This window comes from Amphibalanus amphitrite, unplaced genomic scaffold, assembly GCF_019059575.1.
Source record: "Amphibalanus amphitrite isolate SeventyFive unplaced genomic scaffold, NRLGWU_Aamphi_draft 000630F_arrow, whole genome shotgun sequence".
NCBI lineage: Eukaryota > Metazoa > Arthropoda > Thecostraca > Balanomorpha > Balanidae > Amphibalanus > Amphibalanus amphitrite.
The window spans coordinates 70701-89280 of record NW_024882124.1 but is presented as its reverse complement, the minus strand read 5'-3'; positions in this window follow the sequence as shown (position 1 = coordinate 89280).

The following is an 18580-nucleotide window of genomic DNA, read 5'->3' as shown; positions in this document are numbered from 1 at the left end:
ATTAGCCTCTGATGGCCCAAGTCGGCATCTAAACGTCTCAAACTGCCCTTTGCAGGCCCTGTACTGGTCTCTGAGAGCCTTAACCCTCGCCGGCCGAGGGGGGAGGCAGGTGCCGCCCCTCCATAGTTTTTTTTTTCGCGATAGATCCGAACACGCCGGTGATCTGAAGCTAGGCATACCTGACCTTTGAATCAAGCCGGATCTGTTGACACCAACCGCATTTTCGGGTCAGATCAGGTCACTGACCTATGAAGTCAAAAATGAACCTCTGCACGGTCTTCAGATGTCGCAAATTCTCAACGCCCTCACTCCCAGAGGAGCTTTCACATGGAAATGAACCTTGCAGGACCTAGTATCCATTAGGAGTCTTACAACTTCAGAAAGGCAGTGTATAGGTAACATGAAAATACAGAGTCTGAATCTGAGTTGCTTTGTTTTGTTTATTGTATTCAAGCCATTTCGACTAAACAGACAAAAGGATTAAGTAGGACTTCGGATTAATCTGACTACAGAATAGTTGGACAAATGTTTTCAAATAACAGTCGAAATTGCTATTTATGAAGGTGGTCCCGAAGAAAATTTTCACCATCACAAACTCGCCGGCTGGAAAGGCATGCTTCTGCCCCAGGCCCCCATAGTGTAAGTGCAACTGTAACTACATACATCATTCTGCAGACTGCAATCGGTTCGAAGCCAAGGGAGGGACGGCAGGGACAGCCGTCTTTCCCTTGGTCAGCTGGGTGTTTATTAGATCATTCGTTTTACTCGTTTTGTATTATTTTAAATGAAAATGTTGACTTCTCGACAATCAGTGGGACGAATCCGGAGAGTTTTCAGGTTTTGGTGATGTTATAAATAAGCACCTTGGAACTTGGGAAAATTTTCATCCCACCCTGGGTGTCGTGCCTGAGCCTACCACTAACCTGCATGCGGGTGTACGTAGTGCTCATAAAAGCGTGGCGGCGCCGCTGCAAAATTCCTTAAAATCTATTTTCATTTTTACCTTAATGCATCATATTGCATATCATTCGACTCAGCTGGTGAAGAAGAACACAACGACACCATTTTTGAAGCTCTAGCTTCATTTTCTGTCGCGTTATCTGCAAAAACGTAGTTTGACCCTAGTTGACCTTAAGTGACATGACTGGCTTTGTCTATGATAACATGTTTATTTTCGAAATTTATCTTTGATCTAGGTGTAAACCAAACCTGCTCAGTACCTATTATCTCATGGACAACAGTGGTTTAGTGGCATTGCTCTCGGTTGGGGGTAAGCTTGGCCACTCGCCCGGGGTTACCCCAATGTGCTAATTTTTATTTTAGAACAGCGATATTCGAAAAAAATGCCATACTTAAGCCAGCCTGCCTAGTCACCCCTCACTACAAACACTTAAACGGTCCTTACATAACATTCGTATAAATATTAGTACTGTATGGTATAACATTAACAGTGCAACATATCTCACTTTTTAGCTAAAAACCCTTAAAATATCATTTTTGCGCTATAACTTAAACAATATGCAATTTTTGTCAGCCTTAACTTTTTTGCTGGCGTCACCTTAGCTGCCACGCTGAAAGGACAAACAGTTGAGCATTTTATTGTGAATAATGTAGCCGGAAACGGGGTGGCCGGGCTTCCCCCGCGCCCGGGCTTCCCCCGGCTTCCCCTACATCAATTTAACCCGCGCCCTGATGGGGTCTGCCGAGCAACGCGGTCTGATGGGGGGGGCATTTTGGCCCTCCCCCCCCTAAGATCTAGAGAACCACGCAACATAGCGACAAGCGGTAAACGGTGTTGGATAGCCCCAACGGGGAACTACCTTGTGACCCAATTTCATTGACCTCGGTCAAACTGATGACGTCACAGGTCAGGTCAAAGGTCGAATTTTCACCGTTTACAGGCATTTCAGGAAATGCGTTGTAAAATCGAGTAAAATGCATTTCATTGAAAATCATCGAAGGGGTAATGTTCTTCAAACACATATTTTGCTATTTGAGGTCACTGATACCAGGTCAGGTCACAGAGGTCAGGTCACTGGGGGGGGGGGTTACAATATGAAAGTGTCGTGTGATACATGCTTTATGGTCCATTTTACATGACAAATGCGATTATGTGGGTCAGGCAGACGATAGGGCCAGCTTAGGTCACGTTTTGGTCAAGGTCAGGTCAAGGTCAGGTCAAGGTCAGGTCAAGGTCAGGTCAAGGTCAGGTCAAGGTAAGGTCAAGGTCAGGTCAAATTTCAAAGTTGATATTTTGCATAAAATGGGTATCGATTCGATGCAGCTCGTCACGGGGAGTTCAATGGTGGTCTCCGTTTTGCGCTACGAGCTCTAGAATTGCTAAAAATTGAGTTCAAAAAATTGACGTCATCAATTTTTAACAGTTTTTTCGCTATAACTTGGCCAAAAAAAGGTATCGATCTAAAATTGGTATGTATATCGAAGAGCGCAGGGACTATCACATATATTCCGGTTTTTTAGAAATTCGAAAAAAATTTTGAGTTTTCTAAAAAAATCATTTTTTTATTTTTTTTTTTTTTGGTCAAAATCCCAAAATTATTTCGATAATCCGAGATAGCAGTTTTGTAGCGCCGTCTTTTCTCTACACAACCACATAAAGAACTTTAAAATTGCTTGTTAATTAACCCTCGCCCCGTTGGGGGGGGGGCATTTTGGCCCCCCCCCCTGTGGTTTTTCCTAAATAGCAAGAAAACGGCGGCGCGCAGCGCCGCCAAATTTTCAGTACCTTCCCGGGCATCAATTTGACACCTTCACACCAAATTTCAAGTCTTAGGTCACCTTAGGTCAGGAGTTATTGAGGTCAAACTGAGGTCATGTTCGAGCAAAAATGAGCAAAAAACATGCAATCTTGAAACGCTCACCAAATCTACAGTTATCAAGCAATTTCAAAGTTCTTTATATGGTCTAGTAGACGAAATGCGGCGCTACAAAACTGCTATCTCGGATTTTCAAAATTTTTGGTTTTTGACCAAAAAAAAATCAAAAAATTGATTTTTTTAGAAAAACTTTGAAAAAATCCAAAATTTTTCCGAATTTCGAAAAAACCGGAATATATGTGATAGTCCCAGCGCTCTTCTATATACATACCAAATTTCAGATCGATATCTCGTTTTTTGGCCAAGTTATAGCGAAAAAACTGTTCAAAAATGATGACGTCAAATTTTTGAACTCAATTTTTAGCGATTTTAGACCACGTACGGCAAAACAAAGACCACCATTGAACTCCCCGTGACGAGCTGCATCGATTCGATACCCATTTTATGCAAAAATATTAACTTTGAAATTTGACCTAATTTGACCTGACCTTGACCTGACCTTGACCTGACCTTGACCAAAACGTGATCTAAGCTGGCCCCAAAGGCTGCCTGACCCATATAATCGCATTTGTCATGTAAAATGGACCATAAAACATGTATCACACGACACTTTCATATTGTGACCCCCCGTGACCTGACCTCTGTGACCTGACCTGGTATCAGTGACCTCAAATAGCAAAATATGCGTTTGAACAACATTTCCCCATCGATGATTTCCAATGAAATGCATTTTACTCGATTTTACAACGCATTTCTTGAAGTGCCTGTAAACGGTGAAAATTGGACCTTTGACCTGACCTGTGACGTCATCGGTTTGACCTAGGTCAATAAAATTGGGTCACAAGGTAGTTCCCCGTTGGGGCTATCCAACGCCGTTTACCGCTTGTCGCTATGTTGCGTGGTTCTCGAGATCTTAGGGGGGGGGCCAAAATGGCCCCCCCCAACCGGGCGCGTTGCTCGGCAGAGCCCAACGGGGCGCGGGTTAACTGTAGACTTGGTGAGCGTTTCAAGATGTCATGTTTTTTGCTCATGTTTTCTCGAACATGACCTCAGTTTGACCTCAATAACTCCTGACCTGAGGTGACCTGTGACTTGAAATTTTGTGTGAAGGTGTCAAATTGATGCCCAGTAAGGTACCCAAAATTTGGCGGCGCTGCGCGCCGCCGTTTTCTCGCTATTTAAGAAAAACCACAGGGCGCGGGTTAACCCTCGCCGGCCGAGGGGGGGCGGGTGCCGCCCCCCCATAGGGTTTTTTTCGCGATAGCTCCGAACACGCTGGCGATAGAGAGCTGAAACTTGGCATACCTGACCTTTGATCCAAGCCGCATCTTTTGACACCAACCGCATTTTTGGGTCAGGTCAGGTCACTGACCTATGACGTCATAAGTGAACCTCTGCACGGTCTTCAGATGTCGCAACTTCGCAACGCCCTCACTGCCAGAGGAGATGTCACAGGGAAATGAAACTTGCAGGATCTAGTATCCATTATGAGTCCCACAACTTGTATATCTCGGATTTTTCCTAAAGGTCATATGAGGTCAGGTCATTTTCGTGACCTCACCATTATAAGTCAATGGGGAAAAATGAAAACTGCTATTCTGGCGCCGGGAACGATCTCCAACTATCTCAAGCACACAGAATCGTGATTTTATGCACTCCTTGCAAGGTTAGATGCGTCACTTTTCCAATGTTGACCTTGCGTGACGTCATTTATGACGTCATCAAGGTCATATTAGTTTTTCGTCAATAACTCTTGATCAAATTGAGCTAGCGAGTCGGGAAAGCCACCAATGGACTCAGGAAGGCCTACCGAATCGAATGATATGCGACATGACCCCTTTCGACCAACTTCGTGACCTGGGGGTGCTGACCTGACCTTGACCTGAGGTCAACACCCCAAGTTGACCTAACCCGGACAAAAAGTATACCATTCGACGCGCCTGAGCGAGACGAACACGATGCTGCCAAAATCGGCGCTCTGCGGCCGTTTTTTGCGAAGTTATTCACCAAAAACTGAACCGTACCTTGGGGCACTTGACCTGACCTCAGAGGTCACCGGTTGACCTAGGACCTTAAAATCGGTTACCAATCTCTGCGTCTCGTAACGGCGCACACGCTCGTTTTTTCCGCGACGCGCTAGCTCCACCAGGAGCGAAACGGCGAGGGGGGGGTCGTACCCGCCCCCCCCCCCCCCTCGGCCGGCGCGTATGTAGAAAACCAATAGGTCCGGCGAGGGTTAATTAACACGCGCACCGACGGGGGTCTGCGCCAACTTCGCACCGACGGGGGGGGGGGCGGATGACCACCCCCCTGAGATCTCAAGAACGAAGCAAGATCGCGACAAGCGGTAAACGGCATGGGATAGGCACTGACAAGGTCTACAATTTTTACAAAGGTCATTTTCAGGTCAGGTCAAAGATGACGTCACAGAGGTAAAAAAAGGTCAAAAAGGCGGCGCTAGATATGGAAAGTTTTTTCTCGAATAACTTTCGAATTAGTCAAGATACGAACAAACTAAGGGCATCATCGTGATCCTCTCGTCGATCCGCATCGAATGGTATCCCTCGCCGGACCTATTGGTTTTCTACATACGCGCCGGCCGAGGGGGGCGGGTACGACCCCCCCCCCTCGCTGTTTCGCCCCTGGTGGAGCTAGCGCGTCGCAGAAAAAACGAGCGTGTGCGCCGTTACGAGACGCAGAGATTGGTACTCGATTTTAAGGTCCTAGGTCAACCGGTGACCTCTGAGGTCAGGTCAAGTGCCCCAGGGTACGGTTCAGTTTTTGGTGAATAACTTCGCAAAAAACGGTCGCAGAGCCGCGATTTTGGCAGCATCGTGTTCGCCTTGCTCAGGCGCGTCGAATGATATACTTTTTGTTCGGGTCAGGTCAACTTGGGGTGTTGACCTTAGGTCAAGGTCAGGTCAGCACCCTAAGGTCACGAAGTTGGTCGAAAGAGGTCATGTTGCTTATCATTCGATTCGGCAGGTCTTCCTGAGTCCATTGGTGGCTTCCACGACTCGCTAGCTCAATTTGATCAAGAGTTATTGACGAAAAACTAATATGACCTTGATGACGTCATAAATGACGTCACGCAAGGTCAACATTGCAAAAGTGACGCATCTAACCTTGCAAGGAGTGCATCAAATCACGATTCTGTGTGCTTGAGATAGTTGGAGATCGTTCCCGGCGCAAGAATAGCAGTTTCAATTTTTCCCCATAGACTTATAATGGTGAGGTAACGAAAATGACTTGACCTCATATGACCTTTAGGAAAAATCCGAGATATACAAGTTGTGAGACTCATAATGGATACTAGATCCTGCAAGTTTCATTTCCCTGTGACATCTCCTCTGGCAGTGAGGGCGTTGCGAAGTTGCGACATCTGAAGACCGTGCAGAGGTTCACTTATGACGTCATAGGTCAGTGACCTGACTTGACCCAAAAATGCGGTTGGTGTCAAAAGATCGGACTTGAATCAAAGGTCAGGTATGCCAAGTTTCAGCTCTCTATCGCCAGCGTGTTCGGAGCTATCGCGAAAAAATCCTATGGGGGGCGTCACCCGCCCCCCCCCCTCGGCCGGCGAGGGATATATATGTTGACCTCGAAAGGTCAAGGTCAAAGGTTGACCTCAGGTCACGTGACGTCGAGGTCATCATGTATATCATTCGATGCGTCTTGACGAGCTGAACACAATGAGACCATCCGCGCGGCTGTATCTTGTTCGTGTACGGAATTATTGGCAAAAAAACCTTTGGTGACCTTTGATGACGTCACATGACCTTACAGCTGCCCAACAGCAAAACAGACCTGAAGGTAGTGAAGGTGGATCGTATATGAAGTCATGTATGGTATATGGGGCCATTCCGACCCGTTTTAGTGGTAAAAACAGGGAGTTTGATTTTTTCCCCCATTGACTTATAATTAATGGGGAGGTCGAGAAATTGACCTGACTTTAGGTCACCGATATCAAAATTCCGAGATAAGCAAATTGTAGCTACTAATGACCTAATAACATCCTGCGACTTTCAAATGCCTCCGACATCTACTGTAGCTCTGGCACGGTGACAAATTTGCAAAAAAGTGACTTGAGGTTGGGTCATTCAAAGTGACCTGGTGACCTGACCTTGAAGGTTAGGAGGTTCAAACTTGCACACCATGTGTAAAATTGATGAGAAAATAGTCGTACCAAATTTCGCGGCGCTACTCGCCGCGGTTTTCCCGCTATTCGCGAAAAAACTCAGGGGGGGGGCGGATATCCACCCCCGTCGGTGCGCGTGTTAACACGCGCAGTGGAAGGGTTGCGAGTACTTCGCCCAGTGGAAGGGGGGGGGCGGATGTCGCCCCCCCCCCCTAAGATCTCAGCTCCCACTGGAGCTAGAAAGACACGAAATTTGGAGGGTAGGTGGAGGCCATGGGGAACTCTGTTGTGTGTGAATTTCATGACCCTAGGTCAATATCTTCAAGGTCAAATGAGGTCAAATGTGGTCAAATCTGCCATATTTTCGACTTTTTTGCGTTTACACGCCGATAACTCAAAAAGTTACCGGCCGATTTTCTTTTTTCTTTCATTATACGAAAGACCAAACCTTTGTGAGTATGTATGGTGAATTTCAAGTTAATCCAACAATGAATATGGCAGTTAGAAGCCTGCTAAGGGTAAGATGTCGCCGGCTGAAGCGGGATCGGCCGACGCGGGAAACGCGGCAATCACAATTCTGTGTTTACACACTCATAACTCAAGTTGTTACCGGCCGATTTTCAAAATTCTTTGACCATATGATTGCCTGTACATTTCTCAGTCTTCTCACTAAATTTGACGCGAATCTAATTTAATCAGCGGTAAGGAGCGCCAGGGGCGGATCCAGGAAAACTCCAAGGGGAGGGTCATGAATCGAAGTGGTGCCCCTACCTATACCCAAAATTAAAAACTCAACGGATTTCGTCCACTTGATTTTGGTGGTGCCCCCATTTTCAGTTTTTTATTTTTATTTTTTATTTTTAGTCAGTATCTTACCTCTTAGCCACAACCACATTTACCAATTGTAAGCAAGTATATATGAATGTGCTATGTGTATATATGTTGTGGACGCTGAGTAATGAGTACTTACCAGGGACGTTATCAGGTAAGCAAATCGTTGTCAGTCCGACGAACTTGACCCTGGCGTCTAAAGGATCTGTCCTTGACACTTCAGGCTTGTCAGGGGCACCAAAGTCCTTCCAGGGACACCACAAACCTGTCAGGGGCACCTACGGCCTTGTAGGGGCGCCACAGGCCCGCCAGGGGCACCACAGGCCTGCCAGGAAGCAGGGGCACCACAGGTCTAGCAAGTATACACGTCAGGGGCACAACGGGCCTGTTGGGCCCATGAGCACCCCTAGGGGCAGGGGCACCACAGTCCTTCCAGGGGCACCGCAGACCTGTGAGGGGCACCAGCGGCCTAGCAGGGGCACCAGTCAACACAGGCCTGCCAGGGGCACCACAGACCTGCCACGGGCACCAGAGGCCTGCCAGGAGCACCACCGACCTCGCAGGGGTAACTTGGGCCTGTCAGGGCCCAGGGGCACCACGGGCCTGTCGAGAGGCACTTCAGGCTTTTCAGGGGCACCATAGTCCTCTCAGGGCGCAGGGGTAGCAGGGGCACCAGAGGCCTGCCAGGGGCACTACAGGCCTAGCAAGGGCACCACTGGTCTATCAGGGGCACCACGAGCCTGTCATAGCCAGGCATCTCAGGCTTGTCAAGGCCCAGCGGCACCACAGGTCTGTGAGGGGCACCAGCGACCTAGCAGGGGCACCAGTCAACACAGGTCTGCCAGGGGCGCCACAGACCTGCCAGGGGCACCACAGACCTGCCAGGGGCACCAGAGGCCTGCCAGGGGCACCACCGGCCTCGCAGGGGCACCTTGGGCCTGTCAGGGGCACGACGGGCCTGCCGAGGGGCACTTCAGACTTTTCAGGGGCACCAGTCCTCTCCGGGCGCAGGGGCACCAGAGGCCTGCCAGGGGCACCAGCGGCCTAGCAAGGGCACCAGAGGCCTGCCAGGGACACCAGCGGCCTAGCAAGGGCACCAGAGGCCTGCCAGGGGCACCACAGGCCTAACAAGGGCACCACGGGCCTGTCAGGGGCACCTCAGGCTTGTCAGGGCCCAGGGACACCACAGTCCTTCCAAGGGCACCGCAAGCCTGTCAGGGGCACCAGAGGCCTGCCAGGGGCACCACAGGCCTAGCAAGGGCACCTCTGACCTGTCAGGGGCACCTCAGGCTTGTCAGGGCCCAGGGGTACCACAGTCCTTCCAGGGGCATTACAAGCCTGTCAGGGGCACCAGAGGCCTAGCAAGGGCACCACAGGCCTGCCATGGACACCACAGGCCTGCCAGGGGCACCACCGGCCTTGCAGGGGCGCCTCAGGCCTGTCAGGGGCACCACGTGCCTGCCGGGGACACTTCAGGCTTGTCAGGGGCGTTACAGTCCTGTCAGGGCCCAGGGGCACCAGGCCCGTGGTGTCCCTGCAAGGCCTGTGGTGTCCCTGCAAGGCCTGTGGTGCCCCTGGCGGTCCTGTGGTGCCCCTGTCAGGACTGTGATACCCCTGATAGGCCGGTGGTGCCCCTGGAAGGTCTTTGGGCCCCCGGGCCTCAAGGGGGGGGCCATGACCCATGTGACCCCCCCCCCCTTGGATCCGCCCCTGAGGAGCGCGATGTAAAGACGGAACCGTCCCGCCCCGGCACAGTCTACAATTCAGGCGGCGCGTAACGGCTAGCGCCGGCCGCCGCGCCGCCGCGCCGCGCCGCCGCCGGGGCAGGATGTTTGACTTTACACCGCTGTTACTAGAAAAGTTGTGAACCGATTTTCTTATTTCTTGCACCAGAAGATCCGCAATTCAATTCTAGACAGGTAGCCAAAATTTCACATTAATATTATTGTTTGCGGCGCGAGTTATTGGCGAAAAACAGGAGGGGTGGGCGAAATCCGCCCCCCCCTTCCACTGCGCGTGTTAACGCCCTTTCTGAGTAATTCTCTCAGATTTGACCTACGTCAACGGTTTTGCCTGCAGGGGGCAAAAAAAAAAACTGAAGAAATAGCCGATTTTTTCGAAAGCAGTTTTTCTGCAATAACTTTTGACCCAAGCCTTGTACGAGCTTACTTTTACCGGCATCGTGTTCCTCTCGTCAAGACGCATCCAATTAACTATAACTTGACCTTGAAAGGTCAACTTGAAAATTTGACCTCATGTCAAGGTCATGACCTGACCGGAAAGGGTCATGTTGCATATCAGTCGATCCGTATCGTCGAGCTGAACACATCTAAGACGTTTTCATCGCTCTAACATGCCTCTATCAAAAGTTATTCGCGAAAAACTGTTATATTTATATTTATATAAACTGTTTTATAGATATCATTCGTGACCTGAGATGACCTCAGGGATATAAACAGGGGTCACGGACACCATATTCATGTTCAGTGTGTCTAAAACACTTGTAATTCAGTGTTTGGGAGTGTTTATAATGTCTTTCGTCCAAAAGAGGCGCATTTCAATTTTCTCCCATTGACTTATAATTTGGGGAGGTCGCAAAATTGACCTGACCTTAGGTCATCGATATCAAAATTCTGAGATATACATTTTGTACATGCTATTGCTCTTAGCAATCGCTGAAAGTTTCAAAGCGATCGGTCACTCGGTGTAGCTATGGCAGACATTGAAACTTGTTATGTGGTGACGTCACTTCAAGTGACCTGGTGGCCTGACCTTGAATGAACCTGGTCTGAAATTTTGACAACATGTGTAGAATTGATGTATGATAAGGTGTACCAAAAACGGCGGCGCGTTTTTGAGATATTCGCGAAAAAACACGGGGGGCGGTGTTCAGACACCCCCCCCCCCCAGCAGGGCGCGGGATATAAGATTTAGCCAACTACCATGTTCAATCTTTAATTAAACTAGAGTATGGGGCTTATTGCCCCAGGCCGTGGGGGGCTTTGCCCTGGGGTTTAGGCAAATTGTCCCTTTTGCAGCTGCTTCGCAAATCACTTCCTACCTGGGAGTCCTATGACAGACCTATGACGTCATTAGTGAACCATTTCAGCGTGCACGGTTATAAAAGTCCTAACTTCGCAACACTATGTGCCAGAAAGTCTTTTACAGGGAGATAAGACCTACATGCAGAACTCAATAACCTACCAAGTCTCTTGTATAACTCGGATATCTCTCTCGGTTTGCACCTGAGGTCAGATCGGCCAGGTGACCTCACCATTAGGACCTAAAGGTCAATGGGGAAAATGAAAATTGTTATTTTGGCGTCGGTCGTCGGACATGAGCTAGTAGGACTATCTCAAACACACTTGGAAGCGACATTTTATGCACGGCTCCTTGTAAAGTCCAGGGACTGTTTGCACTATTGGTTTTGTGTGACGTCCATCAGACTTTTTGTCAATAATTTCTGCTCAATTTATACTAGCGAGTCGGGAAAGCCAATAGGCTCAGAAGCGCCTCAAGCGGAGCGGAAGGATATGCGATATGACCTGCTTTTACAAACAAAATCACCTGAGAGGCCGTGGCCTGACCTAGACTAGACCTGAGGTCAACACACTAAGTATCTTTCCTAAACAAAAAGTAAGTATGTCATTCGACGCGCCTGATCATGACAATCGACGGCGCCAGAATCGTGACTTTACGACCATTTTTGGCAAGGTTATTTAATATTTACCATAAGAAACCTGACATAAGAGTTCAGTGGTTGACCTGAAACACTAAAATCGAATACCGGTCGCTGCGTCTCGTATACATAGGCCGACGCACACGCTCGTTTAGCTTAATATAGGTCGTTTAATAGTAAGGTAAAATCACACGTATTTCAGTCTAACTTTGGCGCAACGACACAAAACTAGCAGCATATGTTCATTGAAATATTGTCTAGAAATTGGCTATAGGGTAGCCTGGGGCAAGACGCCCCAGATAATTTATTTTGCTACATAAATTTTGTCCCACATCACCTGGAAGGCCAAATTTGTGCTCAATGCGTTCTTTGGACATTTTACTTTAAATTGCACCCCTCAAATTCATTCACTTATGATCGGACTCCAAGCTAGGAAGTGATTTGTGAAGCAACTGCAAATGGGGCATTTTGCCCCAACCCCAGGGCAAAACGCCCCACGGCCTGGGGCAAGTAGCCCCATACTTTAGATTACAGATTTAACATGGTAGTTGGCTTAATCTTATGTGAGAGATCCGTTAGACCTCTGGAGGCACGGCTCTGAAGTTATCATATTCCATCCTGTCAGGTGTTCAGCTATGACACTATTGTATGAGCAGGTTTTTCACCTGCCTCATAAGACCAAATAATAAATTATTGCAATGCAAATGTTTACAGAATACTTCCTTTGCCATCCAGTTGCTGAGAAAAATACACATTAAGGCATAGAAACTTACTGTTCGCCAGCTACCGAACATTAGAAAGTGGGTAGCCCGAGCAACACATGAGGTAAAACGCCCCATGGGGCTTTTTGCCCCGCGACCTACTGGGGCGTTTTACCCCATCACGTAGTTCGGTCAGAGAACAACGCTTTGCACTCCAGCAAGACATAATTTAACATGAACCAACCCGGCATGATAAGCGTTAGGCAATAGTTGTTCAAAATACATAAAAGTCGTTAACCTGATGTGGACCATAAAAGAACGCCATGACGCATAATCTGACAACAAAACATAAAAATCACTCAAAAAACACATTTTTGGCTATATCTTCCGAAAGAGTCATCACAATTTCTTTCCAGTCTGCTCATATAATGTTCATATAGTGCACGTTTTATAGAAGAGAGGATGTTTCCCCAGAAGTCTGCCAGTTTCGAGAAACATCGGTGAGGCGTTTTACCTCGGCGGGGCGACTTGCCCCGGTCTACCCTAAGCATTTATTAGCATGTCTCTTCGGCCAGCCTCCCCAGCCTTCGGAACTCGAACCTACATCCAATCACCGTTCAAGCGCACGTGCCTATCCCAGCACTCCACCCGGTGTTGAAATCCTGCTTAGAAAACTCCTTATTGCTATTCTAAAGCCATGTCTTGATTATTTTCTTGATTGCCTGATCAGTAAAGATTTCAAAGTACACAGCAGGTTTTCCGGTGGTCCAAACAGGTTGAAGTGGGACGGCGCCAGATCAAGGCTGTACTTAAGCTTTTCTGTACTGCTAAAGCAAAGCCGATCCCACACTGACGCCTCGTTGGGCGTCCTTCTGTTGTTCAGTGAGCTCTTTCTGTATTAACCTTCGCCCCAGTGGGGGGGGGGGGGATATGTTACCACCCTGTTGCGTTTTTGCGTCTGAATAAAAAACCGTGGCGCGTAGCGCCGCGCCGCTTGGAGTAGCTTTTAGCCTTTTTTACATCAATTATGGACAATGTGTGAAATTTTTTATCCCAGGTCATGTCAGGTCAGGTCACCAGGTCAAGTTAACTGAACAAGCCTAAAAAAGTTTGCAATCCTTTTAGTTTGCAATACAATACAATACAATACAATGCAATACAATACAATACAATCATGTCCAGCCTGCAGTGTTTGTCAGAGAGGTTTTAAACTTGCATGATGCTATGGGCGCCTATAGTTTGTATATCTGGGATTTTTTTTATATCCGTAACCTAAGGTCAGGCCAGTGGCATGACCTTTCCATTATAAGTCAATGGAGAAAAACGAAAATGCCTCTAGATCCGTGTGTACGCATAGGAACAGTCCAAATATTTCAGAATCACAATGATTTGGACCACCCGTGACGACCAAGGTGTCTTTATTGCTGATAGCCTCTAGAAAGGTCATCCGAGGCCATTTGAGGCTACAAACAGATTTTTGCCAGTAACTATCGATTGGAAAGAGATAGAACGCTGAAGATGGCCTCATTGTGTTTGTCTTGCCGAGACGCATCGACTGATATCCAACATGACCTTTTCCGGTCAGGTCATGACCTTGACCTGAGGTCAAATTTTCAAGTTGACCTTTCAAGGTCAAATTATAGTTCATTCGACGCGTCTCGGCGAGAGGAACACGATTCTGGGAGTAGAAATGTCGTGGCTTTTTTAGTCAAAAGTTATTGCCGAAAAACACATTTCGTAAAAACAGCTATTTTTGGAGTTTTTGCCCTCTGGAGGCTAAACCGATGACCTGAGGTCATTTTTAATGATGACTCTATCAAAAGAAGCTATCGATTGCGTTTCCATGCGTTTTTCTAGCTATCATAATGTAGCGGGATTTCGCGGCGTTGCGGGGCTAACCGGGCGGTCGCTTCTCAGCAGGTGGGCTGGCTCGAGTGGGGGTGTTAAAATCGGCCTAATGGGTGCGCTTCTACTCGTAAAAGCCCTTCTCGGTTCAGCCCCTCGCGAACTCGTCCCGACTCTGTCTTTGCATTCTCCGGGGCGATCAATCATCGGAAACACATAGGCCAGGGTTAGGGAATGGGAGATAATGATAAATGATAATCAATTACCCTCGATCATATTGGTATAGAAAATCAACTCTATTTAACAAAAAGTCCCACTCTCAAACAACAGCGCCTTTCCTAGCTGAGGGCTATCTCCCACCGGATATACACAACAATCATACTTCCACTCGTGCATCCCTTCTCACTTCTGTCATACGTCCAGTTATACCTCATAATTATCAGAGTTAGCCGTCTCCGATCCCTCCCTCTTTGCCTAACTTCCCCCGGTGGTGCTAAGGCGTGCGCAAATCATTATTGAGTCATTGGCCTTAAATTTCATTAACCGTTATCCCTTCATAACCACAATGCTCCGTACATCAGACAAACGCTTCATAATGCTCACGCTACACGAATAGAATATACGAACCACCACAGATTTCGGCACTCCGCCCTTGAATTACGCGACTTATAGCGGGTCCAAGACCATGCCGAACTACCTACACACAAATAATAAACACACACGCACGCAGGTTGTTGAGCGAACAATGGACTTACAGCATGGGCCGGTAAACCTTTGCAACAACGTACGCAGCCCTTGTCTTACTGCCACTCACGCGTGGACCTACCTTCTGCTGCCAGTGGTCAGTCAGCATCTCTAACACACTCCAGCCCACGGTTCCGGAGCTAGAGCTCGCAGGGCACTCAGTAGCCCGGGCTTTCCGCGGCGGACGTATCTAAAATTTGAAAGCCGGGTTGGGTAACTAAAGTCCGTCCGTGATACTAATGACCGCATCTCGCACCAGCCATAGTTCAGGGTTTCCGGGCCAACCCGGCGACCTAAAAAAAGGTTAGCTCTCGTCGGCTAACTACAAAGACGACACGCGTCTTCCACGCACGCAGGTCCACTCGGGGATATCCTGCACTCAACACACATCGTCGACTACCAGCACATAGGCGTCCAAAGCCCTATCTATCCGTGGCTGGTAGTTAAGCTGTCGTCACAGACCTATTCGAAAGGACCAGAGCATGGCCGGAGCTACTCGACTGACTGCGGGTGGCCAGCACCGTCTGACTGCGATCACCCGACTCGAATGCTCGGTATCTAATGTTCACCCCCGTCTTGCGGCATTATACGTTCCTTCGCGGGGCATTACTCTTCCGGCGGCATACGATTCCCTCGCTAAGACGCCCGGGGTCCTAACCACCTCCGAAACTATCTATGTCGCTCTTCAAATGACGTCCCGCGCCGACCACTTGAGGGACCGATAGCGGGCCTACCTATCTTTTTGAAACCGGGCTGGGTAACTAAGGTCCATCCGTGATACTGATGACCGCATCTCGCTCCAGTCATAGTTCAGGGCTTCCGGGCCAGCCCGGCAGCCTAAAATCTGCCCAGCCTCCGAGGCTGTTAATCCGAGACGGAACACCGTCATCTCGCGGCGGCCCACCCGCCGATACACATCCCAGGCGACGGCCCACGTGACCTTAATTATCACCCAGGCCTACCCTGGGCCGGAACAATCGGGCCACTGGTCCCGTGTCCGCTAGCCAGAGGTTAGACAGACTACAGCCCGTCGTCCCCTCCGAGCCAGGACACGAGGCTGACCGGGTAACATTTCTTGAAACCCTCCTCGGCGGTCTGTGCCCGACTCGCCTTCATCCTCACGTTTAATTTCGCGACTTATTGCACGCATCCAGGGCTTACTCAATCGAGGCCTTATATCTAGTGGGGTCTGTCCGAGTTTAGCGCCATTCGGGAAACCCGATTTTTCTATTTGTACAGTCCGCGTCTCTACTCGCGTCTCATCTCCCTCCTAACCCATGGCCGCGTCGGTGGATTCTCCACGCACAGGGGCGTGACGTGCATCATCTATCTCCCCGGTTCCATCCCTTGCAGTGTCCATGTAGAATAAAATTACATATATTTCGTGTGCAACAAGGTCTAGTGTGTTGCTTGTGTGCGGACCGTTGGTAAATTGATTAGTGGAGTGCCAGGAAATCCGCTGGCGAGGGCATTTGGGAGTCAACCGGAGGAGCTCCAGTATCGGTTGGGCTAGGGAGGTCCTGTATGTGTTGTGTATAATCGCTATCGTTTGGACCGTGGGATAATTCGGGGAGGATGGAGTGCCAGGAAATCCACTGGCAAGGGCACTTAGGAGTCAACCGGAGAAGCTCCAGTATCGGTTAGGTCAGGGAGGTCCTGTGTGTATTGTGTGTAATCGCTATTATTTGGACCGTGGGATAATTTGGGGAGGATGGAGTGCCAGGAAATCCACTGGCAAGGGCACTTAGGAGTCAACCGGAGAAGCTCCAGTATCGGCTAGGCTAGGGAGGTCCGGTGTGTGTTGTGTGTAATCGCTATTGTTGGACCGTGGGATAATTTGGGGAGGATGGAGTGCCAGGAAATCCACTGGCAAGGGCACTTAGGAGTCAACCGGAGAAGCTCCAGTATCGGTTAGGCTAGGGAGGTCCTGTGTATGTTGTGTGTAATCGCTATTGTTTGGACCGTGGGATAATTTGGGGAGGATGGAGTGCCAGGAAATCCACTGGCAAGGGCACTTAGGAGTCAACCGGAGAAGCTCCAGTATCGGTTAGGCTAGGGAGGTCGTGTGTGTGTTGTGTGTAATCGCTATTGTTTGGACCGTGGGATAATTTGGGGAGGATGGAGTGCCAGGAAATCCACTGGCAAGGGCACTTAGGAGTCAACCGGAGAAGCTCCAATATCGGTTAGGTCAGGGAGGTCCTGTGTGTATTGTGTGTAATCGCTATTGTTTGGACTGTGGGATAATTTGGGGAGGATGGAGTGCCAGGAAATCCACTGGCAAGGGCACTTAGGAGTCAACCGGAGAAGCTCCAGTATCGGTTAGGCTAGGGAGGTCCTGTGTATGTTGTGTGTAATCGCTATTGTTTGGACCGTGGGATAATTTGGGGAGGATGGAGTGCCAGGAAATCCACTGGCAAGGGCACTTAGGAGTCAACCGGAGAAGCTCCAGTATCGGCTAGGCTAGGGAGGTCCTGTGTGTGTTCTGTGCTCCCCGTATAATCCCTGTGTGCACTGTGTAAAATCAAACAGATAAAGAAAACTGATCGTTGTAAATTGCTCTGGCCAGACACCTTGGAAATGACCTCTTTCCCGACTGTGGGTTGGCATATGGCCTTTTATGCTCCATCCTCCGATCCCTGCCCTTCAGCACTATACTCACACTCGTATTTCAATATTTACAAGTCCCATTTATTTACATACTCCGACGCAACACCTTAAATTCCCTTACACGTCAAATTTAAAAGAAACATTCTGGGCCCAGGCCGCCCATCAACTGAGCCCCACAAGCCGCGCGGTGCGGTACACAGTCGCCCGTCCCTTTCCAGACTCCCCACGGTGTATAATCCCCTCCGTCCGCCTTAATCACCACGGGGCGCCGGACGAGGGTCCACGTCGGCACGCGTCTCGCGCCACGCGCACAGTTACATAGTTTACCGAAATCGAATTGTGAACTTAAGCTACCTAGACTGAAAGTCCCAAGAATAAATTTAACTACCTAAACTGAATGGCCTAAAACATTGCAGACGACACCTAAAAAGGGGAATATAATGTGGCTCACATAGCAGTAACGAGGGGGATTGAAGGATACTTGAAGGATTTTAGGGACTAGGTGCGCACCCGTGTTCACCGCGTGACCTTACTTGAGATGGAGTCGCTGACATGATGGTCGTGTCCGTCCAGCGCCCGGCCCGGCGGCCAGAGCCGCCGCCGGCGCCGTGATGCCAGCCGCTGGTGTCTCGTGGGCTGTCCGCGATGTCAGACGAGAGACGTGGGCCGAGAGTGCCACCGGCGCGGGATGCGTCGTCCGAGAGAGCGAGGACCAGAGAGCGTTCCAGTTCCGTTTCATCAACTTATACTTTTGATGACGTCATACTTCAGAGGGCCGGGCAGCATCTCCTTGTCCAATCTTCGTCCTCCATTCTCAGAAAGTGCGTTTGGCTCCGCCTTCAAACGTTCGTGATTTGCTGAAGTTCGGCACCCCCGGCCATGCAGTCGCACCCTTTCACGTGGCGATCGGGTGGAATTCGCCGCCGGCGCTCACGGCGCCTGAGGTGCCAGGTGGCGGGCCTGGCCCTCCGCTCCCCCTTGTTTTGAAGTCAGCTCCGGCCAGATGTCCTATATTTTGTCGTTGGCGACCGAGTTCCATTTCATCCTGTTTTCGTACAAACCGGGTCGGTCCCCGCTCCCCTTTCTTGTTTTGGTTCAAATCAGGGCCGGTCTGCACTCCCCTCTCCTTGTTCTCTGGCGGGGTGCCGAGCGTGGGACAGAGTCTTGTTTTCCAAAGGCTAAACTGATTAATGGCTCG